Here is a 23,155-nt window from a genome sequence, read left to right as displayed (position 1 = left end):
CCATGGACTTGGGCTGCTTCCGTAGCTTAGCTATTGTAAATAGTGCTGCAGTAAACAGAAGTGTATGTATATCTTTTCAAATTACTTTATTTGGGTAAATGCTCAGTAGAAAATTACCAGATCATATGGGATTTCTATTTTTAATTTTTTCCAGGAAACTCCATACCATGTTTCACAGTGGTTACACCCATTTACATTCCCACCAATAGTGTACCAGCATTCTCTTTTGTCCAAATCCTCACCCATGCTTGTTATTTCTTATCCTTTTGATACTAGGCATTCTATTCTGACTGGTATGATATGATATATCTTTATGATTTTGATCAGCATTTCCCTCATTATTAGAATAATGTTGAGCATCTTTTCATGTGTGTGTTGGCCATCATGGACATCTGTATGGTCATCTGTATGTCTTTTTTAGAAAGATGTATATTCAGGTCTTCTGCCCATTTTTTAATTGGATTATTTTTTGTTGTTGAGTTGTATACATTCTTTATATATTTTGGATATTAACCCCTTACTGAATGTATCATTTGCAAATATCTTCTCCCATTCAGTAGATTTCCTTGTCATTTTGTTGATGATTTCCTTAGCTTTTGCTTTTTATTCTGGAGTAGTCCTAATAGTTTATTTTTGCTTTTGTTTCCCTTGTCTGAGGAAACATATCCATAAATACATTGCCAAGGTCAATGTCCAAGAGATTATTGCCTATGTTTTCTTTTAGGAGTTTTATGATTTCAGGTCTCACATTTAGGTCTATAATCCATTTTGAGCTTATTTTTGTGTCTGGTATGAGAAAGTGGTCCAGTTTCATTGTTTCGCATGTAGTCAAAAGACACATTTTTTTTTTCTTGTTGAGAGTAGGCTGTGTTGATGTCTGTGGCATGAGACTTTAAATTGTTAAGTTATTATTGTCAACATGTTAGACAACGAAAGCTGATTCAATGTACAATTATGTGCTTTACCTCTCTGTAAATGATAAACTAAATGTGGTAAGTAGGCTGTTAGCTATATTTAACAAAATACTACTCAGAATAGTTTATGAGATTCTAATAAATTAACTTAAACATGGGTTCTTAGAGATGTTAAAAATAAATGATTTAGTAGAGCAAATATTAAGATTATCCATGAGCTTCAAAGAACAAACTTGAGATCCCACGAAACTTTGGTTCTCAAACTTTCATACATATAAAAATGCCTCAGAGACTTTCCTAAATACAGACTATACTTATGTCCCATTCCCAGAGATTCTGCTTCAGCAGAGTGTGTAGCTTTGTGGTTACAAGCATGGACTCAGGACCCAGACTGATCTGCAACTATACTTACCTATGAAACTCTCAGTTTCCCCAACTGTGCCTCAGTTCCCCCATCTGTAAATGGGGAACAGGACTGCCTATTGCATGGAGTTATTGTGAGGATTAAGAGTTGCTATCTGTGAAGCACTTAGTAGACAAGTCCTAGGTATTAGCAATATTTTAAAAAACCAACACTCCACGTGGCTGCAATGCCGGCACTCCTCAGCCCACACTTTCTGAATGCTGCAGTGTGGCCTGAGGCTAGCTGTTGACTCAGTTTGGGCTGTGCATGAATTAGTTAATCTCTGTGTGTGTCAGTTTACTGCCAGTAAAAGAAGTCTGAGAAATCTTAACTAATTCACAGATTCAGTCCTTGAGAAAGGAAGTAGCTACATTTTCCCCAATATCCTGGCAGTGTTCACTCTTCTCTGTGAGAGAGTTTGGAACAGAAAGAAATACGTGGTAAACAAGGGCTGTGCCAAGACTGAAGGCATGAACAAAACACTTTGGACCTTTACCCTTGCTCTTGTAGAGAGACATGAGTAGTCACAAGAAGTTTGCAATCTTGATTATCATGACAAGTCTGGTGTACATGAAGCTATTAATGTACCACACAATACCATGGATGTGTTTGGATATATGGAAAATCTCAATAGCCACAAGTTCAGAGTCTCCTTCATGATCTCTAAATGCTGGCGGACCCCAGGACTCTGACCTCTTCTAATCTACCCTCTGCTGTCTTCCCAGATGATCTTGCCTAGGCCCTTCCCTGGCTTTTTGTATCTCTAACCTGACCTCTTGTTAGGTTTCAGACTTATATATAACCAACAATCTACTCAATATCTACACTTACATGCCTAAAAGGATCTTAAACTTAACATGCCTAAAAATGAACTCTCATTTCCAAGTTAGCAGCTCCCCTGACCACACAAATCTACATTCAGCACTTTCTCCCCCAAGCTTCCCAGGTACTAGACACATCACTAAGAGGTCACCCTGGTTTCTTCTCTCTCTCAAAACCTTACAGTTTCTCACCTCTATGTTCTCTTCATCCTTATCTCCTTCTACACTCTGCCTCACATTAGTCTTCTTGCTATCCTAGAACATTCCTGCCTCCAAAACTTCGCTTCCCCTTCCCTTTACTAGGAGCACTCTGCTCTGGGGTTGACTCATGGCTGATTTCTTCTCACGATTCAAGTCTCTGATCAAATATCAACTGTCTCCTCCTCAAAAAAAGAGGTCTTCTCTGATCATTATAAGGGAAACAGCCTCCACTCACATGGCCATGCTCTAGCCCTTACCCTGCCTTTGTTTTTTTTGTTTTTTCTTCTCATAGCACCTGTCTCAATCTGAAGCTATGCTACTTATTAACTTGCTTAATGTCTGTCTTTCACATTAAAATAAAAGCTCCAAGAGGGCAAAGACTTATATAATTCACCATGGTATCCTGAGTTCCAGAATGGAGATAACTCATAGTGGGTTCTTAGGAAATATTTATTGCAAAACTAAGGGAATGAATGATAAATGAATATCAACAATTAATAGTAGCACAGTTTTGAGAACCAGAAGCAGAATGGAATATTAGAACACTGGAAAAACAGATTCTATTTGGGTTTTGAGGAGGTAGAGGAATTTGCATAGGTGAAAAAGAAGAGAGGGGTTGGGTTAGCAGGTGGGGAATTAGTACAAGCAAAGCCCAGACATGGCCACAGTACTCATGGGACAATACAGAGAAACTGACCTGACAGAGGCAGAGAGCAAATGATAGACGCAAATGGAATCTGAGATCAAATGGGTGGGAAAGGGTCAGACCAGAGCAAATGTTGAATGTGTCACACAGACAAGTTATTTGGTGGTGACATGACTTCTTCCAAGGGACTGGCAAGCTATCAGTGATGACTGTGGCATCAGGTCGTGCTTGAAACAGGCAATAAAGGAGAGTTTTGCCATCAGTACAACACAGGCAAAGCCTGGGGTAAAACTAAGGTTCTACAATCAGATTACCCCTGTTGCTTAAGTAAAAATCCCAGGAACAAGAATCCCCTATGCTCTTGCGATATGTCTTAGAAACTAAGAGGTCAGAATCTGAGAATGGGTTCAGCCAGGAGGACCTTACATCACTCGGTGGTCAGGGAGTTATTCATTATTGCTGTAGAATCCAGGAAGTATTGGATCTTGAGTGAAGGCATGGGAATGAGAGGCTTTATAACAACACATTGGAGATATTGTTGGGAACATGTCAGGTTTTTAATAACTGAAAAATGACCACAACAGAATTTCCAGTGAATCCCTTCCTAATTTTGCCTTAGCTGCCTTAAAACATTGTTTGTTATGATTTAAAGTAAAACTTTGCAGCCTTGCTCTAAAGATGCACAAACTGACCTTTTGAGAAATCATATTTATTCCAGATGTTGCTTCTTGTCACAGTGGTGGGGAATTGATTTACTGTGAGAAAGCTGGAAATGACCTAGATCAGTACAGCAAAACCCAAAGGACTTAGTCTTTCTATTTCTCTATTAAGATCAAGTGGCTAATTAGGTGGTAAGATCTGTTACAGTTCCCTAACTTCCACCTCCTCTTAAAGATGAGAAAGGCACTGGGCACCTACTGGCTCAGTCAGTTGGGCAACCAACTCTTGATTTTGACTCAGGTTATGATCTCAGGGTCATGGAGCCATGCCCTGCATCACGATCCACACTGGGCAGGGAGCTGGCTTGACATTCTCTTTCTTTTCCCTCTTCTGCCCTCCCCCTACTTGTGCATGTGTGCTCTCACTCAAAAAAAAAAAAAAAGATGACAAAGGCACACTTTGTAGCACCAAAGCAACACTTTGAAGAATGCTTCAGCATTTACTTTACCTGCAAGCCTGTAACTAGGCCATTTATTGCACTTGAAAACAAAATCCTTCCACTGAGCTCCTATTGTGTCATACACCACAGCATCACGGGGGGTGGTAGGGACACTGAGTTTCTGCCACCCTCATCCTGGTTCAGTCTCAGTGTCCCCTGTGTTTTCTGATGCATTATGAGGGTGAATTACATCCAGTGGGTGTTAGGTGACTGGATACCCACCTCTTTGGTGGGTACTTCCCATATTGTAGCTCAGTGAATCTTCACATGGGAAGATGGTAATATCACACCATGTTGCATATTTAAAAAGTAAATCTCAGAGAATATTTTGCCTCCACAGTGTGTTTATTTCAGATAAGGAATGGATTGACTCTTGGAGCTCCCATTCCTGGGCTCTAAACTTTTGCATTAAGAATAGCTCTACCCAGTACAAAGAGGTATAACCTTTTGAAACAAAATTGATGAATAACTTAGAAAGGACTAAATCTCACTTATTGTCAAGCTAAACCTGAATTTACACAGGAACAAAGAAAAATTCACCCTTTCTACTCTAGACAGGGACCACATCTTCTTTGCCACCATGTCCACAGTGCCTAGGATAGGGAGAAAATCAAGGTAGTTCCATGAGGGCAATTCATATGGTGACTTTGGGTCCTTGTATTATAGAGTCTGGATTGGAAGTTTCCTCAAAAGTCACTCTGGGGCAGGCCCCCTGCTTCCAAGCAAGTTCACATCCAAAGAAAGCAACAGCAGATCTGGGCTACCTCCCAAAGGCCTCAACAGCAACACAGATGGACAATAAGCACAACAAAAGGTCCAAAGTAAAATAAACATAATTCACATTGCCTTCCTGCCTTCCTTTCTGGTCTTTTCTTTTCCTTTTTGTCAAAAAACAGGATTCTGTTGGCGGGAGAATTCCTGGATGTTCCCATAAGCAGATGGCAATGTTCTCTTATTCTCATGTTGTAGGAACCAGAGAAGGGGGTAACAGGAAAAGAGAGTGAGCAAATCAGAATTAAACAAAGCTCATCTGGCCAATTGGTTACCTTCTATTTCTAATGACTTTTGAAAACTGCAGTATTTGCAAGAATTATTTAACATTATCACTGTATTTATTATAATCAAAGAGTAGACCAGTAAGAGATTTCATCTTTACCCTGTCTTTCAATGAACGTGTAGTGAGTGCTGACTATGTCAGGCTGTAGGCTAGTTAGTTGTCTATTTCACAGAGATGAATGAAACAGTCCTTGTTGTCAGCTAGCTCAAAATCAAGACAACCAAGCAGCAATAACCATGTGTTTTGGTCAGTGCCGGGACATTGGCATGCCCAGGATGATAGAGAAGCCTTGACGGGCAGTCAGAAAGGGTCACAAAACCAGGAAACGCCAGAGATGTGTCCAGAAAGAGGGTTTGAATTTAGACACAGGTGAAGAAACAAAGAAAGTAACTTGAGGCAAGAGTAAAAGTCAGGAGAAAAAGACTCTAGCTTTCATGGTTGGGTATCAATTTGAAAATAGCAGGAATCATTGACATGTTTTCAACAGGAACAAAAATACCATATGGGCATTTGGGAAAGATAATTTAGGCAGCAATATGATACACAGACTTGGGAAAGAGTTGGGAAACAAGACCGGAGACAGAGAGGCTAGTTAGGAAGGTATGGAAAGAAGCCAGGAGCAAAATTACACAGGGCCTACCCAAGGAGCACTAGTGAGGGTAGAGAGGAGGCCAGTTGGCCAATGGATCTGAAGGAGGAGTGGAGAAGGAGACACTGTACAGAACTCCTGGGGCTTCAAGCTTGACTTACCAGGTAGATGCCAATGTCATTAACCAACAGACAATGGGGAGAAAGGGCACATTTAGGGGAGGACAATGATACGGGCAATTGTGGATATGTTGAATTTGAGAGGTCCAGCTGGCTGTTGCATAGCCCTGTTCAGAGCTCAGGCACAAGTTCAAGGCTGGAGCTATGAATCAGCACACAGATTATCACCAAAGCTGTAGGTTTAAGTTCTACTGTATCAGTGGCCTGCAGATGGTTTTTCTATAACCCACAGTAGAAATACATTTTATATCATAGTCCTGTGTACATGAACATACACATAAAAATCCATTAAACAATATTTACTATTACTAAGTGTGATAGACTAATAATTTTCCTTTTCAGTTCTTTTTTTTTCTTTAAATGCAAGTCAGATCCATACTAGCAGGTTATACAGTTCAGTTTTGCATTGTTCTGGACTGTGAGTTTCTTGTGGCAGGGACCACATGTTAAACAATTTAGATTTCACATAGCACCCGTTATAGTGCCTTTCACATAATGAATTTTTGTGGAAAGGAGGGAGGGAAGGGGAGAAGGAGGGAGGGTGGTTTTCTGATAATCAATATGTCCCAAGACTACAATGACATCTTGTCTCCTCCAAGTTTCTGGAACATTTATACATAGTTTCTATTTTTTGGTACATCTCCAAGACAATCAAACATGAATTATAATGCCTGGGGTGAAATTGGATGGTTTGCTTTTTTTCCCTACTGCATCCCCAGTACCAACACCCTAAACCATACCAAGTTTCCTAGATATAGTTTCCCTTCCAACTTTCCCCCTGCCCCAGAGAGAGCTAGAGACTGTGAGCACATGCGCGAGCAGTGGGTAGGTGGTGCACAGGGAGAGGGAGAGAGAGAATCTTAAACAGGCTCCACACCCAGCATGGAGCCCACCACGGAGCTTGATCTCTGACTCTAAAATCATGATCTGAACCAAAACGGAGAGTCAGATGCTTCACCGACCAAGTCTCCGGGGCATAATCCTTAAATCAGGACTGGACTGCCCAAGCAAAGAGCTTTCATATCATGACCATAGCTCTTTCTATGCAAAGATTGCCATGCTCTGTACCACATGACCCCAACCGCAGCTGCCTGGACCAGAGGAAGATACAGCAGCAGCTAAATATGCCCAATGAAGGGGAAGTAGAAGCCATGAGGAAACAGAAGCTATGAGCAAGCTGAAGATAACAGGAAGAGAGGACAGGATGCAGAAATTAGTTGGTAGGTACAGAAGCAGTTGAAGAAACAGAGAGTAGTTGAGAAACCCTAAAAGCAGAGCACTAGCAAAGGGCATGGGGCCAGCTTGTGCCCATAGGGACAAGGTACTCAAGGAAGCCTTGATGAATCCTGCCTTAACTTCCACTCCCCTTGTTACAATTCAGTTTCTCTGAGGGCTGGCTCTTCATAGATTCCTCTTTCTACGCAAAGTCTGGTTGTCAGAAATGAACTTACTTACTTTCTCTTACTTTCCCATGTGTTTTTAAAACTCTGACCTTGTGGAAAAGTTGCAAAAATAAAATAGAGTACCCACATACTCTTTAGCCAGATCCACTCATTTGGAAAATGTTGCCACATCTCCTTTGTCTCTAGTTTTTTGGAAACAACTGAGAATAGGATGCATACATATATCATAACCCTTTGCTTCTTAATACTTCAGTGTAAATACTTGCCTTGGGACAAAGATATTTTCCTACATAACCACATTACAGTATCAAATTCAGGAAATTTTACGTTGATGTAATACTCTAATTCCATCTAAAGTCCATACATATGTCTATACCAATGTTCATAGCAGCATATTCACAACAGCCAAAAGGTATATAACCATGCAAATGTCCATCAGTAGACGAATGGACACACAAACTGTGGTGTATGCATACAATGGAACATTATTCAGCCTTAGGAATGAAATTCAGATTTATGCTATAACATAAATCTGAACCTTGAGGACATGCTAGGTAAAATAAGGACATGTTCGATAAAACAAGCCATTCATAAAATAACAAATACTCTGTGACTCCACGTATATGAGGTAGGTTAAGTAGTCAAAAAGCTCAGAGGCAAAAAGTAGAATGGGGTTACCAGAGGCTGAGGAGGAGGGGGAAATGGGGAGCTCTTGTTTAGTGGACACAGAAATTCTGTTTGAAAAGATGAAAATGTTCTGGAAATGGATGGTGATGATGGTTGTACATTATGAAAGTACCTCAGCCACTACACTGTACACCTAACAAATGGTTAAAATGGCAAATTTTATGTTATCTTTATTTTACTATGATTTTTTTAAAGCCCATGTTCAAATTCTGCGAATTGTCTCAATAATGTCTTTTATATCATTTCCCCCTATAGTCCAGGATCATGCATTTCACATTTTGCATTTAATTATCATATCTCCTTATGAGGGTGACTGGTTCATTTTTTCTCACCTGACTTTCTGGTTTTAGCGATCAAAGTCCCAGAAAACCACTCAGTCCCAGACAAGCAGGGATCTGTCATTCTAGTCTTTAGTCTCCTTTGATCTGCAACAGTTCCTCGGCCTTCCTTCATCTTTCATAACATTGCCAGTTTTAAAGAAACCAGTCCCAATTATTTCATAGAATGTCTCTCAATTTGATTTTACTTGAGGTTTTCCCAGGTTACATGTTTTTGGCTGAAACACTATGTTTGGGCTGTTGTGTGCTGTTGGGAGTATGGTGGCTGGAGACACGTTTGCCCTGCACTGGTTTATTAATTTTGGTCATGGTCAAAGGGTGGTCCAGTTTCACAATCATGTACCTACTACTTTCCTTCCCATTTACACTGAAGATAATACAGTATAGAAGTGCTCCTTGAGGGGTGCCTGGGGGGCTCAGTGGTTGAGTGGCTGCCGTTGGATCAGGTCATGATCCCAGGGTCCTGGGATGGAGTCCTGCATCGGGCTCCCCCTCGGGGAGCCTGCTTCTCCCTCTGCCTCCGTCTCTGCCTCTCTCTGTCTCTCTTATAAATAAATAAATAAAATCCTAAAAAATAAAAAAAAAGAAGTGCTCCTTGAAACCTGAAAGAGCCCAAGCAGAAGCTAAACATTTTATAGGAAAGACCAGATAGCATCTTTGCACTTGACAAAAGCAAACATTTCGGGATCTCCTTTCCACTGTCATCGCAGAGCACAATAGCCACTTTTTTCTCCTCCCTCCCTCTTTGGCCACTTTAGGTTTTTGAGGAGGAAGGATTTTCAAAATGCAAATATTTCTAGACGACTCCTTTTTAAAAAATCACCACATTACGGGTGAAGAAAGCCTGTATTTCCGTTTGAATCCTGCACTTTGGCACGGGTCCTCAAAGTGAAGACTGTTTTGTTGGGGGAAAGCGCAGTATTTCTGTGTAGCAGAGACCTTTACCCTTCTTTATCGACAGCCCTGACTGCCATCAGAGTTTGTTATAGATTTCGTAAATGATCAGTTCCAATGAACACAACCGCTGTATTAACTACCCAATCAGGCAACCAGTGAACTCTCCAAAATCACTAGCAATCATGGGAGGCAGAGCTATGGGGGAAGAGGTGGGAGAGCAAAGGTCTCCGAGTTATTTGAAGGACACAGTAGCCTTTGGATGCTGGGAGCACCGTGACCTCCAATCTAACCACAGCCTTTATCACGGTCTAAACATGCCACAGAGTCTCTTTATTTATTATGTTTTCTGCCTCTCTATGCTAGAATCAAGAAATCTCTGTAAAGCCAGGATCTTTTTGTTGTTGTTGTTCACTGATGGTACTGGCTGCCCTATAGTGTGCAATTAAGATTTGTTGAATGAATGAATGAATCTGCTTGTAAATATAATTAATGTAATTAATGCCACTGACGTGTACCCCTAAAAATGACTAACACAGTGTCATGTTATATGTATTTTGCTACTCAAAAAAAATTGTTTTAAGTCATCTGACATGGGTAATACTGGATTGCTGCTGTATTTGAAATAATTTCAGTAGATCTGCTCTGCTAAGGAATCAGCCCAGACCAGATCCTCATCCCCAAAACCAACAGAGTCAGTCCATTTCAAAGCCCCTTGACTCAAATTGTAAGTGTTTAGGTCTTCTGAGGGGCCGGGAAAGATAAAGGATAGCAGCTTCTTTTAGTTTATAAACTTTCCTGCCCTGCGTCCTCCTCCAGGCACCCTCACTCTCGTTCTCACCAGCGATTGCCTTCTATAATTCTCACACGATAAGGCAGGAGAAAAACATTAACTTGCATTTTTCTGCCCATATTCTTGGTCACCCATCCTCAGTGGAGCTGTGGCGAGAGGAAAGCTAAGATAATGCCCCCTCAGATAGCATTGCATTCTCTTCTGTTCTCAGATCCTCCTCCCACCATGAGGAAGAGTCCATTCTGGCCAACGATGAAATCTAAAAAGCATAGGATCAAGAATTATAGCTCAGGGACATTCTGTGAGATAGAATGAACAGGGGAAGATAGAGCTACATTAATCATCTGCGCTGGGGAATTGCTTGCGCTAGTGTTCACGGAATGCTTCATGCTCTGCAGATAAATGTAAAGGCTCTGCAAAGCAGAACATGCAAACGGCTCCTGGTAAAATCAATTATGGATCAAAGCTATTTTTCTTTGCCCTTCAAACTATCTAGTTTGCTTTTTAAATATTTGAACTTTTTCGTACAAGTTGTGACTATGACGCAAATTTCAATACATGATGCCCTTTACCAACAGATCCTGACTTGGAAAAGCCTCTACCCCAAACTTGACTCTACTCTGACATTTGAAAAAAAAAAAAAAAAAGAGAGAGAGAGACTTTATAGGGTTGTTATAGTTAATACAAGGCTTCAAAAATATAATGCTAGAAATATATTGGGTGCTCAATTTAAAAACTATTCCATCCAATTTAAAACCTAAGTCAGTGAGTGCATGAAAAGTGAGGAAATTATAAATGAATGGGGTTTGGAAAAGGCAGAAGTGATGTCTGCCATCATTCACAAATCTGTCCCTCAGGCAAATGTAGATACCACTAACAAATATTGGACACCTACTGTATACTATTTTAAATGGTTTTACACATTTTATCTCTTTTATCAAGATTTAATCACTTGAATTAGAATCATATCTATGTAGATCTACATAGATTAGAAAACCTCTGAACTCTTCGTGAGGCAAACGATTTGGTTTTCAGCTAAGCAATTTTCTCTCTCCACTCTCTTTTTTTCTTTTCTGTTCTTTTTTGAATTATAGGTACAAGAAGCCATTCTTACCTTATTGCAATACTACTGCTTCTAAGACTCAGGCACATTTTTTTTTTTTTTTTTTTTTGGTATTCTAACAAATAGAAAAGGCTTGCTTTTGTTGAAAGGCTATACAGTTAATTATATCAAACTCTAAGCCAATATTTTTAATAACTATACTTTATTGCAACTATAAATTCTAGTTAGAATGTCACTACTGTGTTTAGTTTAATTGTATGTTTTGTTTCTGAGTTACAATACAAATACTGGGTTTGAGCTAAAACTGTTTTGGAAGTGGGCAGAAAGTTTGCAAAAGGAAGTCAAGATGAGACCTACGGATGGAATCAGGCTCCTAGAAGAATGGAATATTCAACTCACTCCCTCATTCCTAACAAGCTCAAAGCAACTTTTCCAACTTTCATTCTTGGTATAAAGTGTCAAGGAGCACAATGGGGTTATGTAAATTATTCTACTCGATCAAGGTTAACAGTATGTCATTGACAGTTTCACTCCAGGCAAAACAATTTAGCGAAGAACATTTAGAATAATGTTCTATGAATGAATTGAATGAATTAATTTTATTTATTTATTTGTTTGTTTATTTTTTGTGGGAAAGGGTAACATTTTTAAAAGCATCATACTGGGTGGCTCAGTTGGTTAAACCTCTGACTCTTAGCTTCCACCCAGCTCCTGATCCCATGGTCATGACTGAGCCTTCCTTCACACTCAGCAGAGTCTGCTCAAGAGTCTCTCTCCTTCTCCCCGCCCCTCCCCCCACTCACACTCCCCCTCTCTCTAAAACAAACAAATAAATAAAATATTTAACAACAACAAAAATAATTAAGTAAAAGTTAAAAAGCTTTTGTTATCATACTAAATACCACACATAGGTCACTGCTTATGGCTTATTCAATAATACAACTCAAAAATGTGCATATACTCCCTTATATGTAGGGACTATTATATTACTGCATTTCCTAACCCTGTGACCACAATAAATAACTGTCATTAGAAGTTACTGACAAAAAAAAAAAAAGAAGAAAAAGAAGTTATTGACCAGTGCAAGGTATAGATGAATAGGTAAATTTTAGGAGAAGATGGATATAAGAAATATAAATTTATCACAGCATGTGGGATTGAAGCATGAAAATCTGAATTTCAAGAATTCATTGTAACACGTATTAGCTGTATGATCTTTGGAAGTTCATTTTCAATTTGTAAAACGGATAAAAATATTACTTGCCTTCTAGCAGTGCTATGGTATTTTGAAAATAAGGGATAAGGAAGCACACTTTCTAAATTTAAATACCATAGATACATTAGCTATAATAATAAATTTTTATAAAATAAATGTTTTTAGCAAGATTCCAATTTTAGTTTCCATTTAATTGTTTTAATTTAAAAATCAATTTCAGTTGATTTTTATCAACTGAGATCAAACTGAGTTGATACTCAGTTTAAAAATCAGAAAAACAGATTATGAGGGAAAAAAAGGAAAATCAACCATAGTCCTACTGTCCCTCTTCACCCTTATGTCTTTGCCCAAATATCACATTCTCAGTGAGGCTTTTCAAGACATCGTGTTTTAAATTGCTGCAAATTGTTGTACCTTCATCTTCACACACAAACATGGGGCACTTAGTATATAGCATTTCAGGACATGTGATCTACCATTTAATGAATTTATTTATGTATTGTCTATATTCCTCCAGAGGAATCTGAATTCCATGAACACAAGGTTCCATGTTGCTCAATGTTATATTTCTAGTCCCTGATCATTGTCAGCATTCAATAAATATTTGTTGAATAAATCAGTGAATCCAAGCACAAGTAACACTTAGATGTGTTTCTTCTCCTGTTTTAAAAATTTTAATGTGGGGGATCCCTGGGTGGCTCAGCGCTTTAGCGCCTGCCTTCGGCTCAGGGTTTGATCCTGGAGACCGGGAATCAAATCCTGCATCAGGCTCCCTGCATGGAGCCTGCTTCTCCCTCTGCCTGTGTCTCTGCCTCTCTCTCTCTGTCTCTCATGAATAAATAAATAAATAAATAAATAAATAAATAAACAAATAAATAAATAAATCTTTTAAAAAAAGTTTAATATGATGTTTCATTATTTCTAACACACACACAAAAAGAGTAACATTGATTAAATGCCAATCACTATGATAAGAATTTTACATATTTTTTTTTCAGTTGATCTATCAACAACTCTGAGAGATATTATCCCTGGTTTACCGATGAGAAAACCAAAGTCTCAAAGTGTGAAGCAATGTGCCCAACGGTTGGCTTCTAGTAAACTGAATCTGACTTCAAATCAAAGTGTGATTCTAAAGTTTGTGTGATTTCACAACATCATTTTGCTTTTTAGTTGTACTCTTACTATATATTTATTCATATCTATGAATATCTTCATCCTTCTCCGTTTAACTTTATATCTGAAGTATTTTATTTCCTCATGTTATCACATTTCATTTTCTATTTTAATGGCTAAAGCTAACTGTATAATTGAGGATCATACTAGAGAGATTAGTAGCAGGCATTGGCTGAAGACCATAAATACTTATCATAAAAGTGTTTAGTTATGAACTTCTCTAAAAAAATCATATTTTAGCTAACCTCTGCTCTTTTTGTCCAGAAGCCCTCCCCCGCCCCGAATATGTTGGGATTCCCGGACTCAACCTAGCTGCTCAAGCATGTTGTTATTTAGTGGGGGTTATTTCTGAAAGAACACAGGATCAGCTCACAGATCTGAAGCTGAACAGTTAAGCCTTGGAAAGGATGTGTCAGCTGGACCCTGGCCATCAGGGCTCTCCTGCCTCTGAATCTCTGCCTGTTGGCATCATTTCTTAGATCAGTTTCCACTGTAGGAAAAGACATAGCTGCCTGGGGTGCAAATCCTCGCACCTTTCTGACTAATAGAAAAAGGAATATCTTTCTCCACCTCAAGTTTAAAAAATATTGGTAAAAAGACATTGATTGGCCTGGCTGGAATTTTTTGCCTATCCAGGGACAATCAGTGTGCTCAGAGAAATGAGCAAGAGTGACGGACTCAGTGTGGGCCATGTGCCTTTCCTTTGAAACACTTCATGATTAGTAGCCCCACATAGTCAGAAGGAGCATCCCCCCCAAAATGTCTGTTCTGGACAGAGGAAACCTTGAATGCTCCCCTAGGAGATCAGATCAAACCCTGCTTTTCTTCCTTAATCTGCTTCAGATCACATATCATTCATTATGAAAAAAGATTCATGGAGCACCTATCACGTGGTAGGCGCTGCCAGGACTTGGAGATAGCCATCTATTAGTTCAGTCAATCACCAAATGTTTATTCAGAGGCTCCCCTTGCCAGGCAGCATGCTAAGTTTCTGTGGATGCAGGAGTGAGGAAGACAGACAGGTCTCCACTCTCTCCCAACTTATATCCCATGGGCACAACTGTCAACCAACAGGTAGAGAAATACGACAATCCTAAATTGTGAGAAGAAGTGAACATGATGCCCTAAGAGGATAATGAGAGTGGCTTTAGGATGATGAAGGCTGGCCCCTCTGAAGAAATGATCATTGAAAAAAGTGCCCAGTGAGGGGCATCTGGGTGGTTCACTGGCTGAGTGTCTGCCTCTGGCTCAGGTTGTGATCCCAGGGTCCTGGGATCTAGTACTGCATCTGGCTGGCTCCCCACAGGGAGCCTGCTCCCCCTCTGTTTATGTCTCTGCCTCTCTCAGTGTCTCTCATGAATAAATAAATAAAATCTTAAAAAAAAAAGTACCCAACACACTGTGTCCTCTTGCTGAATCCCTCACATGCCTTAGCAGAGGCTGAGCACATGAAGATTTGCTAAGTTGGAAGGGAAACTAAGAAAATGAATATCGAGCTTAGTGTAAAAAATAAAGGAAATTTTTGAAAATTAAGACCTGCAGGTTAAAAGAGGTCATCCTCCCATATGAGTTTTGGAAAAAACACATCATTTAGCAGCCATTGAAAAAAAAATGTGTTGACCATAAGAACTGCAAAGTTCACAAGGCTTCAATACACATTTCAAAACAAGCCTAAGAAATAACAATCAAATGTGTCATGGCTATACAACTCATTCAAAAACAAATCCACAACAAAAGGGGAAAAAAATAGGGCTGTTTTGCTGGCCACATACCTAAGCACCAAAAACCTTAAAGTTTCCTCTGAAAATCTGATAGGCATGTTTACTTCTTTGCAAAGATCTTTTCCTGTGAATAGATTTGTTTCTATGAGCCACAAATAAAGCAAATGAAAATGTTTATTTCAACATTTGGTCTGTACATATTTACCACATAGTGTCATGAACATGCTCTCTACACACACATGTAAACATGTCTATATACATAAACCTGGGGCTGTGTGGAAAGGGGATGGATTTAGTCAGGTAGAACCAGGTCCCAGGGTGCCTGAGTGGCTCAGTCGGTTGAGTGTCCCACCCTTGGTTTCAACTCAGATCGTGATCTCAAGGTCGTGCGATCGAGGCCCACATCAGGCTCCATGCTCAGCTCACAGACTGTTTGTCCCTTTCTGTCACCCCACTTGCACTCTCTCTCAAATAAACAAATAAATAAATAAATCTTAAAAAATAAAAGAAAAAGAACTAACTAAAGTCCCAGTTCTGGTTCTACTAATTAGCTATGTGATTTTGAGCAAGTTACTTAACCTTTCAAGACCCCATTTTTCATTTGTGAAATCGCAATAATACAGACAACTTCATAGGATTGTTCCAGAATTTTTATAATCAAGATGTGCATGAGTGCTAAGCAGTATGTGGAATAGAATGTGCACTCAAAAAATGGTATATATTATTATTTTTTTTTAATTTTTTAAATTTATTTATGATAGTCACATAGAGAGAGAGAGAGAGAGAGGCAGAGACATAGGCAGAGGGAGAAGCAGGCTCCATGCACCGGGAGCCCGACGTGGGATTCGATCCCGGGTCTCCAGGATCGCGCCCTGGGCCAAAGGCAGGCGCCAAACCGCTGCGCCACCCAGGGATCCCTATATTATTATTTTTAAGAGTCAATATATTACTAGGCCTTATATTGACTACTCTTTTTGACTACTCTTGTATTCTATGAAAGAGTAAATTTCGTATATTTTATTTGTTTGCTAATGATTCTGATCACACTAAAAATATTAGTTGAATATACTATTGCATTAATATTTGAGGAATAGTTACAACTATGAAATAATTTAAGAAGGTTAACAGTGTTTTTTCTGTTCTTTCTACTATAGAACAGAACAGATAAGGGATACATTTAATTATTCATGTGTAGGTGGAAGACCCAACTAATAGTCAAACAAGCCCCTTGAGAGAATAGAGGGACGTTGATCATCCCTGTGAATGCAGTTGCCTCCCCTGTATGTGCTGCTCACTTCCACATCTGTGGTCTGGGTCAAAGTGCTCTTGGACTGGACTGACCTTCACCTCCACTCATCCAAATTCTACTTTTCCTCCTTACCTCATTACTCATCCCATCTGCCATCATTGCTCTGTTTTTTTTTTAAATTGGAGTTCAATTTGCCAACATATAGCATAACACCCAGTGCTCATTCCATCAAGTGCCCCCCTCAGTGCCTGTCATCCAGTCACCCCAATCCCTCCTCCACCTCCCTTTCCACTACCTCTTGTTAGTGGAGTTAGTTTCCCAGAGTTAGGTATCTCTCATTGCTCTGGTTTTAAGGAAAGAGGCCTTCACAGTTCTTTTGTTCCGTCAAACAAACATTTCCTTTTGGATGCCTTAAATTCTTATCGCTCTTTTATAAGTACCTCCCCAAAACTCCTTTACATCACCCTACCTCAAACATGGAGCATTTATTACTTATAGTTAGTTAATCCATTCCCCACCTAAAACAGAAGTCCTGTTTGCAAAGATGAGCAATAATTTGCAGCTAAAATCTCCTGATTGATACATGTGAGATAGCTCTTTCCTCTGGTTTCCTTCCTTGGGACAAATGACAGTTTTCCAATGAATGCTCTTACCAGGTTCCTAGGAAAAAACCCACTGTTCTGGATGGACACTGACCAGTACAGGACACAGAGGGCCTCCTAGGAGCCTGGATTATTATGTCCAAACTCCAGGCTGATTAGGCTTTTGAGCATTCCAATTCCAATGACTATTTTCCCAAACCATTTACCAAAAATGGAACACAAAACCAAAACACCCAAGACCCTGTAGGTGAAAAGAGAGAAATATATTTCAGAATATGCTAAGAAGGAAATCCTGTTATGTGCAACAACATGGATGAAATTCAGGGCATTATGCTAAGTGAAATAAGCCAGAGAAAAACAAGTACTGCTTGATATTACTTATATGTGGAATATAAATAAAAAGTCAAAAACAACAACAGCAAAAAGAATATACTTCCTACTCATTCCTTCCCTACAGAAAGTCTCAATCCCTTCTGCTTCTGCTTTTGGTGTCAAAACAGAATCATTACCTCATTTCTTGGTGCAATTTTGCCACATATATTTACCAAACTGTAGATTTTCAAATACAAATACTATACATAAATATGATATAAAAAATAGCATTTTGCCAAGCAGCATGACCACAGTATTTTGCAAACATTTTGAATGATTGCTACCTACAATGATGCAGCAGCATCAGAGGGATCTCACCGGGGAAGAAGGCATCCAACTCAGGAGGCCTCTGAGGTGACATTTCCTTGGTAGTTTCACAAAGGCCAAGATTCTGGATCACAGCTGGGAGAGTCCACAAACTAGATCTTCAGAATGTACCCCAGAAATGCACCCTCAGGGAAATACTCCCATGAGATGGACTTGTAAACCAGAATGACAATGCATTCATTTTTAAATGGAAACTAACCTTTTTGGCAAGATACAAGTGACTTGCGTCTCATTCAGAATACCACACCCCCGTCCCTATGGACAGATAACTGGAAAGCTGGATTAGTAATCAAGACAACTGCTGTGTGAACATGGACTTAAGAGAAGTAGATTATCTTGATGACTATTTCACAAAGGCCATGATGAGACCCTGATCAAGGATATCTTTGCCTCCTTGGTCAACATCATCCTATGGGTGATTATACCTTTTCTAGGGGCCAGAAGGATTGTGGCATGGGTTCACATTGCCAAATTTTTCTGTGCAGAATGACAACAGCTAATACTAACATGTGATGGTGCTTACCCTGTGGCCAGTCACTATTCTAGACATTTTATCTATTAACTAATTTAATCTTTGTAACAAATCTTTGAGATTTTTATTATTATTAGCTCCGTTTTGTGAATGGTAACACTGAACCACAAAGGGGGTGAATAACTTGCTAAAAGTTGCATCATTAATTAGGTGGTAAAACTGGATTTGTAGGTTGCCTGGCTACAGAGTCCATGCTTTATTTTTTTTTTTAATTTTATTTATTTATGATAGTCACAGAGAGAGAGAGAGAGAGAGAGAGAGGCAGAGACACAGGCAGAGGGAGAAGCAGGCTCCATGCACCGGGAACCCGATGTGGGACTCGATCCTGGATCTCCAGGATCGTGCCCAGGACCAAAGGCAGGCGCCAAACCGCTGCCACCCAGGGATCCCCATGCTTTAAATTCTTATGATACACTGCCTCTTGAATACTGGGTCTATGCTGCACTCCCATTTCTTTCTTTTTTCTTTTTTCAATAATAAATTTATTTTTTATTGGTGTTTAATTTTCCAACACACAGAATAACACCCAGTACTCATCCCGTCAAGTGCCCACCTCAGTGCCCGCCACCCAGTCACCCGCACCACCACCCCCCCCCCCGCCCACCTCCCCTTCTACCACCCCTAGTTCATTTCCAAGAGTTAGGAGTCTTCCATGTTCTGTCTCCCTTTCTGATATTTCCCACTCATTTTTTCCTCCTTTCCTCTTTATTCCCTTTCACTATTATTTATATTCCCCAAATGAATGAGACCATATAATGCTTGTCCTTCTCCGATTGACTTACTTCGCTCAGCATAATACCCTCCAGTTCCATCCACATCGAAGCAAATGGTGGGTATTTGTCGTTTCTAATGGCTGAGTAATATTCCATTGTATACATAAACCACATCTTCTTTACCCATTCATCTTTCGATGGACACCGAGGCTCCTTCCAGTTTGGCTATTGTGGCCATTGCTGCTATAAACATCGGGGTGCAGGTGTCCCAGCATTTCATTGCATCTGTATCTTTGGGGTAAATCCCCAGCAGTGCAATTGCTGGGTCGTAGGGCAGGTCTATTTTTAACTCTTTGAGGAACCTCCACCCAGTTTTCCAGAGTGGCTGCACCAGTTCACATTCCCACCAACAGTGCAAGAGGGTTCCCTTTTCTCCGCATCCTCTCCAACATTTGTGGTTTCCTGCCTTGTTAATTTGCCCCATTCTCAGTGGTGTGAGGTGGTATCTCATTGTGGTTTTGATTTGTATTTCCCTGATGGCAAGTGATGCAGAGCATTTTCTCATGTGCGTGTTGGCCATGTCTATGTCTTCCTCTGTGAGATTTTATTCATGTCTTTCGCCCATTTCATGATTGGGATTGTTTGTTTCTTTGGTGTTGAGTTTAAGAAGTTCTTTATAGATCTTGGAAACTAGCCCTTTATCTGATACATCATTTGCAAATATCTTCTCCCATTCTGTAGGTTGTCTTTTAGTTTTGTTGACTCTTCACAACTTTTGTTGTGCAAAAGCTTCTTATCTTGATGAAGTCCCAATAGTTCATTTTTGCTTTTGTTTCTTTTGCCTTCGTGGATTTATCTTGCAAGAAGTTATTGTGGCCAAGTTCAAACCGAGTTCAAAAAGGGTGTTGCCTGTGTTCTCCTCTAGGATTTTGATGGAATCTTGTCTCACATTTAGGTCTTTCATCCATTTTGAGTTTATCTTTGTGTATGGTGCAAGAGAGTGGTCTAGTTTCATTGTTCTGCATGTGGATGTCCAATTTTCCCAGCACCATTTATTGAAGAGACTGTCTTTCTTCCAACGGATAGTCTTTCCTGCTTTGTCGAATATTAGTTGACCATAAAGTTGAGGGTTCACTTCTGGGTTCTCTATTCTGTTCCATTGATCTATGTGTCTGTTTTGGTGCCAGTACCACACTGTCTTGATGACCACAGCTTTGTAGTACAACCTGAAATCTGGCATTGTGATGTCCCCAGATATGGTTTTCTTTTTTAAAATTCCCTTGGCTATTCGGGGTCTTTTCTGATTCCACACAAATCTTAAAATAATTTGTTGTAACTCTCTGAAGAAAGTCCATGGTATTTTGATAGGGATTGCATTAAGCGTGTAAATTGCCATGGGTAACATTGACATTTTCACAATATTAATTCTGCCAATCCATGAACATGGAATATTTTTCCATCTCTTTGTGTCTTCCTCAATTTCTTTCAGAAGTGTTCTATAGGGATCCCTGGATGGCGCAGCAGTTTAGTGCCTGCCTTTGGCCCAGGGCGCGATCCTGGAGACCTGGGATCGAGTCCCACATCGGGCTCCCAGTGCATGGAGCCTGCTTCTCCCTCTGCCTATGTCTCTGCCTCTCTCTCTCTGTGACTATCATAAATAAATAAAAATTAAAAAAATTTAAAAAAAAAGGAATGAGGCCTGGGACCTCCTTTAAAAAAAAAAAGAGGTGTTCTATAGTTTTTTGGGTATAGATCCTTTACCTCTTTGGTTAGGTTTATTCTTAGGTATCTTATGCTTTTGGGTGCAATTGTAAATGGGATTGACTCCTGAATTTCTCTTTCTTCAGTCTCGTTGTTAGTGTATAGAAATGCCACTGACTTCTGGGCATTGATTTTGTATCCTGCCACACTGCCGAATTGCTGTCTGAGTCCTAGCAATCTTGGGGTGGAGTCTTTTGGGTTTTCTATGTAGAGTATCATGTCATCAGCGAAGAGGGAGAGTTTGACTTCTTCTTTGCCAATTTGAATGCCTTTTATGTCTTTTTGTTGTCTGATTGCTGAGTCTAGGACTTCCAGTACTATGTTGAGTAGCAGTGTGCACTCCCATTTCTAAGGCTACATCTTGCCTGCTGCATTGATTATTTTATATCCTGTTTGATACCATCCTCTACAGATCTGACTCCTTATAATGCCGTGTCTCTGAAAGCTTTTTTTTTTTTTAAAGTGGAGGCACCTGGGTGACTCAGTCAGTTAAGCATCTGCCTTCAGCTCAGGTCATGATCCCAGGGTCCTGGGATGAAGCTCTGTGTCTGGCTCCTGGCTCAGCAGAGAGCCTGCTTCTCCCTCTCCTCTCCTCCTTGTACTCTCTCCCACTATCTCTGTCTCTCTCTTTCAAATAAACAAATAAAATCTTTTTTCAAAAAAGTATATATATGTTCATATCTATGTACATGTATTTTAAAAGAAAAATAGCATGCATACATATGTACGTGTATAAAATCTTTACTGTTGCCTCTATATACCAACAAATATGAGCAAAACCAAGCTTGTGTGGACTTTAGACTAGAACAGAAACTTTGTTATATTGAACTAGACAGCCTGATAATAGCTGTTCAAATAGGATTTGGCCTATACTTCATCCTTCTCCAAAAAAGGAAATATTTAGTTTCTGGGAGATATTTAGGAGTTACAGCAAGAAATATTAGACTGAAGGAGGAATGTGTGTTGGGCTCATGTTAAAAAGTGTTGCTGCGGTCAGAGGCAGCTGCTCCTAACCAAGCTTGAGGCAGCACATCCCAGGCCACACCATCTGGAGTTCCACTACAGGTCCTGGGGAGCGCCAGACTGTATTCCGTTGACCAGATCCTCCTTTCCCAGAGATTGTTTTAAAACTGCTATCATCTTGAGGTAGGTTCCCTTATTACTTTATTTTCAAAAATCAAATTTTAAAAAATGATAAATTAAAAATTCACACGATTCCAAAGGCTAATCGTGCAAAAGATTGTACGGTGCAAATTCTCTCCTATGCCTAAAAAGCCCTGAATGTTGGTTCTCTTCCCAGGAGGCAATTATCAGTTTTTTATTTATCCTTCCAGAGCTATTCTATTATCTTTTTTTTTTCCTGTCATATCTTTTCCCTAGAGATATATATTTGAGACTTTTTATCTTGTTTTGCTATGCTGTCCTCTTTTTGTTTCCTATTTCTTCTCCAAGTCAACCTCCGCTATGGACTTTCTTTCAAATATCAACTTGCAGTTGGCTGAGACTGGTTTTATCCCCTTTCCAAATCTAGTTTCTAGCTCTAGCTAGGAAGAAGTTGGCATGTGACAGCTGGTGGTCCTAGTCACCTCCTGATGAATGATGGATAGGACCAGGAGGAGCAACCGTTCCCTAGTATCATTAATTGCAAGATTTTTGCAAGCTCAAAATTCTAAGAGTTGACAGTTGCCTCCAACTGTTAACAGCTGTTAATTTGGCTGCGGCTGTGGGGATCTGACTCTCCTTCTGCAAACAACTGGGACAGCGGCTGGCTCACGACATACCTTCCTTTACAGCCTCTGTGACACTCAATTCTGAATTTCTTAGGCCTAAAAATAATATCCTAAGCCCATTCCAGAGTCCTTACATCTATCACTAGCTGTGAGACTTTGCACAAATAACCTACCCTTGGTCCTTGGTTTCCCATCCGTACAATGGAGGAACTGGATGAAATGATCTCTGCTTCCAACCCCATAATTTCCATGAGAATGGAGTCAGTTATTAAATGGCGAATGCCATCCCAGTCCTTCTCCTCCCTCCACCCCCCCTTGCCGCAAGAATCTGGAACTTGGGATCCCTGGGTGGCGCAGCGGTTTGGCGCCTGCCTTTGGCCCAGGGCGTGATCCTGGAGACCCGGGATCGAATCCCACATCGGGCTCCCAGTGCATGGAGCCTGCTTCTCCCTCTGCCTGTGTCTCTGCCTCTCTCTCTCTCTCTCTCTCTGTGACTATCATAAAAAAAAAAAAAAAAAAAAAAAAAAAGAATCTGGAACTTGAGGGAATGATGAATCCAAGCATGGTCTTAAAGCAATGACGTGTCCCTGCATTTCTAGCACAACTGCT

General features: G+C 40.0%; 1 long non-coding RNA gene across 1 annotated transcript in view; it reads right to left on the bottom strand.

The window, feature by feature from the left end:
* Positions 1 to 22,859, bottom strand: part of LOC119872521 — a 50,458-nt gene extending 27,599 nt beyond the window's left edge. Inside the window, exon 1 of the long non-coding RNA XR_005362030.1 lies at positions 22,720 to 22,859. This is a non-coding gene — a long non-coding RNA (uncharacterized LOC119872521). The remainder of the gene's footprint in view (positions 1 to 22,719) is intronic.
* Between the last annotated feature and the right edge of the window lie 296 nt (positions 22,860 to 23,155).

Source organism: Canis lupus, chromosome 7, assembly GCF_011100685.1.
Source record: "Canis lupus familiaris isolate Mischka breed German Shepherd chromosome 7, alternate assembly UU_Cfam_GSD_1.0, whole genome shotgun sequence".
Lineage (NCBI taxonomy): Eukaryota > Metazoa > Chordata > Mammalia > Carnivora > Canidae > Canis > Canis lupus.
Note: the sequence above shows the minus strand (reverse complement) of the source record. Positions and strands in the feature narration are given on the sequence as shown.